The sequence below is a fragment of the Chenopodium quinoa genome, unplaced genomic scaffold (genome assembly GCF_001683475.1).
Source record: "Chenopodium quinoa cultivar QQ74 unplaced genomic scaffold, ASM168347v1, whole genome shotgun sequence".
NCBI lineage: Eukaryota > Viridiplantae > Streptophyta > Magnoliopsida > Caryophyllales > Amaranthaceae > Chenopodium > Chenopodium quinoa.
In genome coordinates this window covers 246,551-256,977 of record NW_018744304.1, presented here as the reverse complement: position 1 = coordinate 256,977, position 10,427 = coordinate 246,551, and positions in this window count along the sequence as shown.

Here is a 10,427-nt window from a genome sequence, read left to right as displayed (position 1 = left end):
TTTTAATTAAAACAAAAATAAAATTGCCATGCAATCAATAAGTTACAAGTGGCACAAAGAGGAAGAGAAATTAGGTGAGGACCATTTCCAAGGGAGGACCATAGCCTTGGTGCCTAAGGCAATGCCCACAACCCTTGGTCCCCACTTAGTCAAAACCGGCATCCTCCATGTGGCTGGTTGGCAGCCTACCTTGGCTGCCAAGGCTGCCAACTGGCGCCTAGTACCAAGGCTGGGCAGCTGGCCAGCACACACACGCACATATCGCAGCCAGAAAGCAAGCACCCCACGCACAGCCAGCATACGTGCTGCTAGCAAGCCACGCATGCTGGGCGCTACTGCTAGGTGCGTTGTGATGGGCGCTGCAATGCTAGGCACACGCACACGCATCATCGATGCTGCCTAGTGGTGTGCTAGCGAGGCACACGCATACGCACACGTTGCTGCCGGGTGCTTTGCTAGCAAGGCACACGCACACGCTGCTGCTGCTTGGTGTTGTGCTAGCGATGCACACGCACACGCACGCTGCTGCTTGGTGTTGTGCGATGTTGTGCTAGCAAGGCTGCCAACGCCTAGCACCACGCATTGCATAGCACGCCTAGCATGCTGCTATGCGATGCTGCGTGGCTGCGATGGTGTGATGAGCAGTGCTAGGTCTTGCCTAGCGCTAGTGCCTAACATGCTAGCAAAGTTTAACCTTGCGATGCTTGGGCGCATGGCCTGTTAGCACACACGCAAGGGCCTAGCACGCCTAGCATGCTATGCTTGCGATGGGTCTTGCCTAGCCTAGCACTCACATGCTACGCTAATGCGAGGCTACGGCTAGGCTCGTACTTGTAACTTGATTGGTTTCGCGTCTCATCGAATTCTAAATTTGACTCGACTTGCGACGCTCGATCTCAACGCTCTAAGCTCGATATCCGACGTCTTTGTTCGTAAAACTCTGACAACTCATCAAATCCTTCGGATTGATTCGTCGGCTCGGATTGGTTGTTCGATTGGGTTCAACCCGAAGTGTTCAGTTAAGATTAAGCTATAATGTTAATTGTACATTAATATTACTGATCGGAAGTGGCCTCCACCTAGGCATTCCGATCAATTGACCTTACTGAAGAATTAACTATCCAATAATTCTAAACCCTCTATCAGAATAATACACTTGTTGGAAGGACACCATTTTTTTTAATCTCCCACTTGTCCTTCCCGACAAGTGTGCAAATTTTGTATAGCCCCTTTCCTATGTCGCTTAATGTCTCTTCATGAACTATAAGGTAAGATTCTTCGTCATCCTTATTACGTCCAGAAGTGTTTTTCGATTTCCGAGTTTGATTGTCAATGATGATTTCTACAATCCATCTGAGCACGGCCATGCATTTTCACAGTCTCGCTCATCGAGAGGCCTTGTAAACAACAAAGACATATACCCTATTGTTAATAGGGGGACATTCAAAGTCTTTTACTATAAGCTTCCCTTACTAAGAGGACCTAGTCGCCTGAGTGCTGCCGTTATAATCCCCATTTACGGCAGACGTTTGACAACATCAAAACGACTAGTACTCAAACAAGAGAACTTGCAATACTCATGGTCAAGGAAAAAGGTTTCTATAGCAATAATGAGAAATATACTTATGAAGATTTGATATCTCTTAAAGTATTCTTATAGGTCTAGCCTCTATAGTTCCAAACTAGTACCTGTGCAAATGAGTTATGACTTTCATGTCCTCGTAGCACAAGAAACGGTGCTATAAATCATACTACACACTAATCTCAAGTGGTCATTAAATGTCCTTCGTTTAAATGACCTCGATTAGGGACAATTTTCAATTAAAATATTCAATGTTCACTTAACAGGTGTTTCTTTATCCAAGACATGGTCTTGATACCCTATTTTGAATATTCCCAAAAATCGAATGGACTCATTATTTAATTCTAAACCACAATTAAATAGATATGGAGTAATCATAAATTTGAAGAAAATTTAATTGCTCCAAAATTGAATGGTTCAACATAATGTTTTACATTAAGACATCGAGTTTATTTAAAACATCTATACACGGAAATCAAAGCAAGTCTCCAATGTGCTTGATTCCCATTGCCTCAACGTGCTTGTTGTGCTTCACTTGAGACAAAGGTTTAGGCAGAGGATCGGCTACATTGTCGTCCGTTCTAATCTTACAAATTCTGATTTCACCTTCTTGTGTTCCCTTGGCTCCCTAGCCTGAGCAATAGCAATATTGTTATTACAATAGAGATTTATTGGACCCTTGATTGAGGGTAAAACACCAAGTTCACCCATGAACTTACGAATCCAAACTGCCTCCTTAGCTGCTTCCGAAGCTGCCAAGTATTCGGCTTCAGTTGTAGAATCTGCAGTGGTGCTCTACTTAGCACTCTTCCAACTAATCGCTCGTCCATTGTGTTAGAATATATACCCCGACTACGACTTGGAGTCGTCTCTGTCAGTCTGGAAGCTCGCGTCAGTATAACCTTCAACGACCAACTCGTTACAGCCACCATAGACCAGGAATATATCCTTGTTCCTTTTCAGGTACTTTAGGATATACTTGGGCGAAGCTAATGCGCCTCTCTTGGGTCTGACTGGTATCGGCTCATAGCACTCAAGGCATACAATACATCTGGCCATGTACATATCATGGCATACATGATCGATCCAATAAGCGAAGCATATGGAATCTAACTCATTCTCTCTCCCTCATCAGGTGTCTGAGGACATTGTTTCTTGCTGAGAGTTATGCCATGGGACATGGGTAGGTGCCCTCTCTTTGCCCCTTCCATATTGAATCGTGCCAGTACCTTATCTATGTAAGTACTTTAGCTCAATCCAATCATCCTCTTTGATCTATCCCTATAGATCTTGATGCCCAATATATAATGTGCCTCTCATAAGTCCTTCAATGAAAAACACTTTCCCAGCCAGCCCTTTACGGACTCTAAAAGTTTAGTGTTGTTTCTAATGAGTAATATGTCAACGACATATAAGACTAAGAATGCGATGTCACTCCCACTGACCTTCTTGTAGATACAAGACTCATCTAGATTCTTGATAAAACCAAACTTACTAATGGCTTCATCGAATAGCAGATTCCAACTTCTGCTTACCTGCTTTAGTCCATAAATGGACTTCTTAAGCTTGCATACCTTCCCAGCATTGCTTGGATTAACAAAACCTTCTGGCTGTGTCATATACACAGTTTCTTCAAAAATCCCATTAAGGAAGGTGGTTTTGACATCCATTTGCCATATTTCGTAATTGTAATATGCAGCAATTGCTATGATTATCCGGACGGACTTAAGCATTGCAACTGGTGAAAAGGTTTCATCATAATCATCTCCGTGAATTTTCCTATAACCTTTTGCCACCGGTCTAGCTTTTTATATAGATACATTTTCATCTTTGTCTGTTTTCAATTTGAAAATCCATTTGCAACCGATAGGTGTATAACCTTCGGGCAAATTAACTAAGTCCCAGACTTGATTTTCAGACATGGAGTCCATCTCGGATTTCATGGCCTTTTGCCATTAAGCAGAGTCGGGGCTCGTCATAGCTTGTTTGTATGTCGCTAGCTCATCTCTATCCATAACTAGGATGTCTTGATCTTCGGTTAATAAAATACCAAAGTATCTATCTGGTTGAGATCTTGGCCGTTGCGACCTACGAAGGGTAATAGGTTGAGCATTTACATTGTCGGTTTGACTCTGACCAATGTCAACAGCTGCTTCTAAAGCACTTCGATGGTCAGTTTTGTCATGTTAACTTTTTTGCTCTACCTCTTGAACTTCGTCGAGTTCGATTTTCCTCCCACTTGTCATTTTGGAAAGGTGTTCCTTCTCCAAAAAGATACCATCACGAGCAACAAACACTTTGTTCTCGGATTTATTGTAGAAGTAATACCCCTTGGTTTCTTTTGGATAGCCCACAAAGAAATACTTGTCCGATTTTAGGTGAAGTTTGTTGCAAATTAATATCTTGACATATGCTTCGCAACCCCAAATCTTAAGAAAAGACAACCTCGGAGGTTTCTTCGTCCCTAATTCATATGGAGTCTTTTCGACAGCTTTTGACGGAGCACGGTTTTGTGTTAGTGCCGCGGTTAGAAGTGCGTGTCCCCAGAAAGAGATAGGAAGTTCACTAAGACCCATCATTGATCGAACCATGTCTAATAAGGTTCGATTCCTCCATTCGGATACTCCGTTCCATTGTGGAGTTCCAGGAGGTGTCAACTCTAAAAGAATACCATTTTCTTTCAAGTGATCGTCGAATTCATGGCTCAAATACTCGCCACCTCGATCTGATCGAAGTGCTTTTATTTTCTTGCCAAGTTGATTTTCAACTTTCCTCTGAAATTCTTTGATTTCTCAAAAGATTCAGATATATTCGACATAAGGTAGACATAACCATATTTACTATAGTCGTCGGTGAAGGTAATGAAATATCGATAACCTTGTCTTGCGGGTGTACTCATTGGTCCACATACATCCGTATGTATTAGACCCAATAAGTCACTTGTCCTTTCTCTCAACTTGGAGAATGGTTGCTTTATCATTTTGCCTAATAGACATCCTTCGCAATTCTCAAACGACTCCAAGTCGAATGAGTCAAGAACACCTTCTTGAAAAAGTTTCTTGATGCGTATGACGTTAATGTGGCCAAGACGACAATGCCACAAGTAGGTTTGATTTGACTCGATGGTCTTAGCCCTTTTGGCGATATCATAAATTTGTCTAAACATATTCAATTTTAATAGAACATATAAACAAACCAACCATTGATATGATTAAGTCTTGTGATCAAAATAACTTGGTGTCCAACACCATAGATCAAAAGTATGTTCAAAAGCATAAGAAAACAACCATTGTTTAATTACAAATCATAGACAAAATAAATGTGCCTACAAGCACGATCAAAAGACCATCTTTGTCATCTGCTTGTTAATGCACATGGTATCCAATACCCTCACTTGTGATGCCCTCTAACTTGGTTCCTAAAAAGGAAACATAAAGTGAGTTATACATGGTATCCAATACATATGAATAGCTTTAAACACAAGTATTAATGAAGATATCTGAGGCAGATGCCAAATTCCTCTACTCCTCCTCCTTTCGGAAGAGCTTGCATTCTCTCTTGTAGTGGCCTTGCACGCCACAATAGAAGCACCGCATCCTTGCCTTGTTCTTGAACTCCCTCCTCCTTGCTCTTAAGGGCCACTCGGTCACTCCATAGGCGGTGGCTCGGCTAAGTAGTTGCACCACCTCCTTTAAAGAGTGTGTCTCCTTTCCCGCAGCTATATGCACTCTAAGTGCATCATAGCCCGAGTTGAGTGAAGCAAGCAAGATATGCCCCGCCATCTCATCCTCAATTGAGATTCTGAGAAGCTGCATGTGTTTGAAGAGCCTAGTCATTCCAAGCACATGAGGTCGGAAGGGCATCCCAGGTCTCAATTTGGTATTGTAGACCCTTGACCAAAGCCGGCGCCTTTCCTTAGCAAGACAACCCACATCCGGTGGCTTTATCTTCATATTTGAGAGTGACCTAGTCAAATCAAACACGAGCCCATCATAGTTGCCATTGTCACTCTTTCTGGCTCTTATGTTGACAACAACATCCTCCGATGATTTGAGGAAAATGTCCGGAAAATAGAAGGAAAGTTTTTCCTTCCAATCTTCCGTGATGTAATTATCCATTACATGTGTGACTTTCTTGCAATCGGAAGACCATTTCACATGAGCGTCATCGCTCATGATTCCCTTAGAGAAGAAGCTTGGAATGGGAGTGTCAAGAGTGTACTCCAAGGAACAATTCCGAAGAGTTTTCCTCAGTTCGTCCTCCCATTCCTTGAAATTGACCAAGTTAAGGCTAAAAGCCAACTTTTCGGGGAGTTCCGGGCACATAGAGTTGTTGTTTGTATTACTTGCAGACATGTTTCTACAATTGATAGAATTTGAAATGAAAACACCATTCATAAACCAATAAGCTTTAAATTTAAAGAGTTCATACAAAGTTTCAATCTTATTGAGCATTTTATCCACGCATTTAAAATTAGACCCTTTTAGGCGAGAATAAAATGATTCCAAGATCCCAAAAACCAAAAAGTGATTTAGCATGCTTTGGCTTCTCTTAACACTTAATACTTTAGGGTAAGCTATCCGATTGCTAATAGCTCCAAGCTACTCTTAGTTCGATAAAACGTCGCATCTAATGCTTCCTTGACATTTTATCTCCATTGCCACGACATCTAAGGACTCTTTACCGATATCGTTGAGCTTAACCAAGACAACTTGTATACCTAGTATACCTTACGTTCCTAGGGAAGTAGTGATGCCTCGCTTTGGCGTAGCCCATCACATACGTGCATTAGTTCGGTAAGTGTTGTTCTTAGAATGGCATATTTTAGCTCAATATTTTAGGGACCTAGGGTTTCTATGTTGGTCGATTTAAGTGAACTCAATTAATCATCGCAACATTTGAAATCCTAAACATGCATCTAACATACCATTGAAATATATAAGATCAATTATATATAGAAAACATGAAATAAGATGCATTTGGCACCTAGCATGACCCCTTGAAATCTTCAAATCTTCAAGGGTCCTCATCTTGGCTCGTCTTCATAGAAACGTCGTCTTGAGACATCTTCGCCAAAGAAAAATTACTAGCCACTACGATTAGGATTAATCTAAATATTAAGGTACGAAAATACACAACGGTGCGCAGACCGTATTTAGATTTACAAAAATACATAACGGATCGCAGTCCGTATTTACTATCCTAATCGGGCCCCACTAGTTGCCATTTTCACGAAACCTGTGAAACAATATATTTTCCATTCATCCATTCACTATATATATAATCGTTTGCAATTAATAAGTTGGATAAAGTTGCAAACATATATGTAGCAACAAATATAGCAAGAATAAAATTTTTTTGTATTGAATTTATCAAAATTGACTCAGCCAACTATTTCATTAAAAGCTCCCAGCATAAAATGATCAAGAGAGAAAGATTGTCATAGTGGATCCACATCCGGAAAAATAAAAATTGTTGGAAATACATTCAAATACTCGGTTCGCAGGTCGGAAATACAAACGGATCATGGCCAAAAGAGAAGCTTAATTTTGCTGATTCTACAGATGTGGGGGCATCGACTGGTCTTGGACGGAGGGGAGCTCACCCTCAATTTGCCTTGGTTGAACTTGGTCAATGTCAACTGGCACCTGGTTTTCCTCCTGCTCATTGAGCTCCTCATCCTTCTGCTCCTCATCAGAGGGCTCGATGTCGGCCCATTCATGATACAGAGCTGACGCTTTCAAAACTAGGGACTGGGCATCATATACCTCAGTGGTATATTTTTACCTTAGGTTGAAGAACTCCCAGTCGTACTCCAAATGGATAAGATTCCTCGCTGTTTTCATGAGTGCATCGCAATCTCGTTCATTCTCATCTATCAGCCGCTCTTGCTCAGCCGCCAGCTTAGCCTTGTAATCGCTCCGCATTTTGACCATCTCATCCTTGAGCTGGTCGACATCTGCCCGAAGCTAGGATTTTCTTTGTCGGCCCCCTCTAGTGCCTTGAGATCTAACTTGGCGTTTATGAGCTCAAGCTCAAGGTCAGACGCCCTATTGTTGGCCGTCTCCACAGCAGTCGTGAACTCCTTAACCAGCTCCTCCTATTGCGCCTATTTGGCTTCACTAGTAGAAAAAACTAAATAGGCACCCCCCTATAGCACCGGTTCTTGAAAACCAGTGCCAAAAAAAATGGGCAGGACTTAAAAATTCAGAGTTGGCACCGGTTCTAACCAAAACCGGTGCCAAGCATTTAATTAGCACTGGTTCAAAAAAAGTATGGGAAGGAGTTGGCACCGGTTCTGCTTAAACCGGTGCCAACTAAGGTAATTAGCACCGGTTTAAACCGGTGCCATTTTTGAAAAAAAAAACGCGGGTTTGCTATAGCTAGGTTCAACAACGTATTTCTTCTTCATTTCTTCGTTCTGTCTTCAATTCCCACGCAATTTTCCCTCTTCTCTTCTCCCTCCATCTCCTAGCTAGCTTTCTCACTTCCATTGAAGGACTATGCGAGCTTTCTCGCCTCCATTGAAGTAGTTACCGGACGTTCGTACTCCATACCCATCTCTCCTCCATTGAAGCAGCTTCAAGGTAAGTAGCTAGCTTAGGTTTTACTTACTGCATTGATGAATTCCTTCGTACTCTTGACTTTTTTGAGGATTTTCTTGTCAATTTAGTCATTATAAGTTTATTGTAATCTAGGGTTTGTCAATAGACGCGCATTGCTCCCCCTCCACAACGACCTTCTTGTCACGGTTGGTCTAAGGCGCCAGTTTTAGGTACATTTCAACCCTTCTGTTTTTAGAAGACAATACCTATAAGAACTTAGGAAGTGTTGCTTGCCAAACTCTGCTTGCACTGCAGTGAACCTAAAGGTGGCTGTTTGTGCAGTTGATTATCATGGTCTCAACTTTCCAATTTGTAATTTTGCTTTTTAGTTTGGTACTCTGCCTAATGTCTTGGACTCTCCTTAAGTTTTTATGAATTTTTCTCTGCCTTACTTCAAAGTTTAGGAGTTGTGTATGCTATTGATTATTGATGAGATAGGTTTGATAGGAGTTCTAACCCCTTTTTGTTTCAAATATGTTTTTGACCTTAGTTTTTAACTTTAAAATTTTTAAAGTACTAGGTCTGATTATTGGTACTCTTAAATCTCTTTGTTTAACAAGCCATGCAAAAAGTCAAAGGAAGGGGTGGAGGTGGGAGAGTCTAGCAATAGTGTTTGTCTCGGTCAAACTTTGGTATGTTACTTTGTTTGTTGTGTAATAATTGTCATAAACATTAACAATGAAGTTCAAGGCTTATAGTTTCGCAGTTTGGATGAATTGTATAAGTAAACTTGAGACAATTGGGTGTAAATGGTAGGATTAAGAGTTGGGTTATTGGTGTAATCAAGGATGCTTGTATAGCAAGCCACATTTAGAAGACAAGGAAAGTAATTAGAAAGGTATAAATGCTAATAAGCGGAATAATTTAGGCATAGTTTCACATGTGCTTGCTAACTTTAGAGTATCTCCATTTTCTCTCTCATTCCTTAATCATATGTCCCTATTTGTATTTATTATCCATTTCTCATACATACTTATTAACCTTTGTTTTTTTGTTTTGTTTTTTCTTTTTGCGTTTTTATAGATTCATATGTGAATTGAAGTTCAAGTTTAGCGTGAAGACTACATATTTAGCTCAAGTGAGAAGTTAGAAAGAATACATCCATTGTATTGGTATGAATTATAAACTTGTCTAAGCTATATATATTTCTTTCTCTTTATTGTTTTAATAAAAGTTTTTTCATGCTATTACAACTTGTGTATTATATAATGACAAATAAATACAACAATAAATATATGAAATGGTTGCATCATCATATGCCTAGATACCCGTTCAAGGCTGCTTTCTCATTAGGAGAAAGTCTTGAATAGTCCCCGGTTGGGACTGTTCTTGGATGTTTACTCTCACTTAGGTGGTGAATTTATGTCTTTTTTTCGATTTTAAGGAACATCTTGGCTTACCATTTCCTCGATCACCATGTTCTCTAGGTACATATGTGGGTAAGTAATTACCTACGTCGTGTACTTGGAGAACTGGGGGGAAATGTTGCCGGATTTTCCTTAAAATTGGAAAGTCGACATACATTCACTAGTGAGAGTAACGTTCAAGGATGGGTTAGGTTGGAGTAATAAGGACCCTTTGGAAGTATATATGCATTTTTGTATCTATATGAATGTTATATGCATGGTGTGTGTTTGAATTTGATTTACATATATAAAAGATGTAGCAATTATACATTATTCGTAATATGTTTCCATGTTTAGAGACAATTTACTTAATGGAGAAGGATCGTGGCTAGATGTATGGTAGACGTGATACATTAGAATTCTTTGATGGGGTTCAAGAGTTTTGCGAGAGGGCTTCATCTTATCAGCGCAGAATGGGTGTCGATTGCCTCTATTGTCCTTGTGTTGACTATAATAATGTGAAGGTGGTCAATAGTCTTAATATCATTAGAGATCATGTAGTTTGTCGTGGGTTTAGGCTTAAATACCATGTGTGGATTTGTCACGGTGAAGAAGGAGAGTACAGTGGGGATGTTAATGGGAATGATGTGCATGATGATAGAAGCAATGACATTCGTGCGGACGAGGAATACAGGAATGATGTACATATTATTGATAATGGTGATGAGGATGGATTTGAGGATGATCATGTAGATGAGGTCGAGGATGAAGGGGTGGATGAGATGATGCGTGGTTTTCAAGGTGACGTGTTTGAGTCATTCTTGGAGGCTTCTAAAAGGCCTTTGTATCCTGGGTGCAAAAAATACTCCAAACCATCAGCCATGCTAACACTTT